Source organism: Lynx rufus, unplaced genomic scaffold (assembly GCF_022079265.1).
Source record: "Lynx rufus isolate CCGP_SWC_20201006 ecotype Redwood Valley unplaced genomic scaffold, mLynRuf1.p SCAF_5, whole genome shotgun sequence".
NCBI lineage: Eukaryota > Metazoa > Chordata > Mammalia > Carnivora > Felidae > Lynx > Lynx rufus.
In genome coordinates, this window is record NW_025814867.1 from 154,505,815 (window position 1) to 154,506,851 (window position 1,037).

The following is a 1,037-nucleotide window of genomic DNA, read 5'->3' on the forward strand; positions in this document are numbered from 1 at the left end:
AAAAAATAAATAGAAGCCCCCCCCCAAAAGTTAGCAGGTTAATAAATAAAATCAAGAGGTAATTCCCTGCAAAGACCAGCCAAATAGCCTCTGGCAAGTCTGATTTACACACATAACATTCCGGATGATAAAGGACGCACAGTCTCTGGCAGGATGGATGACTGTGGTATCGTCGCCCGCACCCTGTACAAAAACTCAGAGAAATGCTGGACTGAATGTATCCAAAAGCCGGGTGTGCAGTGGCTGGGAACAGCAGCCTCCTCGGTAGTGTATACAGCCTGTTGATTGTCTGGGTGGCCCTCAGGGACCTGGGAGACAGCCCTTTCCGGTGGACACTGAGGTTTGGCCTCATGCTATCTCCCATCTAGGCTCCAGACAGGCATGCGGGGTGCCGTTAGAAAGCCCCAGGGCACAGTGGGCAGGGTCCACCTTGGCCAAGTCATCACGTCCACCGTACCAAGCTACAGAACGAGGAGCATGTGAGTGAAGCCCTACGCAGGGCCGAGTTCAAGTTCCCTGGCCGCCAGAAAATCCACATTTCCAAGAAGTGGGGCTTTACCGAGTCCAATGAGGATGAATTTGAAGACATGGGGGCTGAAGAGTGGCTCATCTCCAATAGCTGTGGGGTCAAATACGTCCCTAATTGTGGGCCCTTGGACAAATGGTGGGGTCTGCCCTCATGGCCCTCCGCGTTCATGCCCACCAATAAATCCTACTTCCTGTCAAAAAATGTTATAAATATATATAAATTGGGTGGGGTTTTTTGTTTGTTTGAGATGCACAGCAATCTCAAAATAAAGAAGGAGAAACCATCAAAGGCCAGAAACAAGGGGGACAGTGTAAGCCAGAGTACTAAGCGTGAGGTGACCCTACCCTGGCCCAAAGGACCCAGGTATCAGCCTCCCAACAGAGGCCCAGGGAGGTGGCCCGATGACCTCGTGGGGTGCAGGGCAAAAACTGAGATCCCTCCACAAGGCTGGAGCCCTCAGGAGTCACCCTGCTTGGGAAAATGGGACTCGAAACGCTCTGGCCATTTC

The 1,037-nt window shown here is 51.9% G+C and overlaps 1 pseudogene; it reads left to right on the top strand.

Annotated features, from left to right (window-relative positions):
• Nucleotides 1-215: 215 nt before the first annotated feature.
• On the top strand, nucleotides 216-321 carry LOC124527419 (uncharacterized; annotated as a pseudogene).
• Nucleotides 322-1,037: the final 716 nt, after the last annotated feature.